Here is a 375-nt window from a genome sequence, read left to right as displayed (position 1 = left end):
AAAGACCTTTGCAGACTCACCTTCCTGAAATCCACTGCTGATTTCTGTGTCTTGTTCCCAGATGGCCAGTGGCTTTCCAGTCTGTCAAGCCAAGTCAGGACTACTTGAACTGGCTTCCTCATTCTTCCATGCCTTAACACCCCACCTCCTCACCCACTCCTGAAAAGGGCAGACTTAAGCCAAGGGCATTCATACTGCTGGAGTGGGTGTAACTATATAGCCACTCACTAAAGACAATGTGGCAATATTTAATAAAGACACACCAAATAAGCAACTAGTTTCCCTCTTTAGAGAAACTTGGACACATGGTATTGGGGTATGGGAACAAGGAAGTACATTTATGTACACAACACTTTTGGGGTAGACTTTTTTCTT

Source organism: Mus caroli, chromosome 6, assembly GCF_900094665.2.
Source record: "Mus caroli chromosome 6, CAROLI_EIJ_v1.1, whole genome shotgun sequence".
NCBI lineage: Eukaryota > Metazoa > Chordata > Mammalia > Rodentia > Muridae > Mus > Mus caroli.
Note: the sequence above shows the minus strand (reverse complement) of the source record.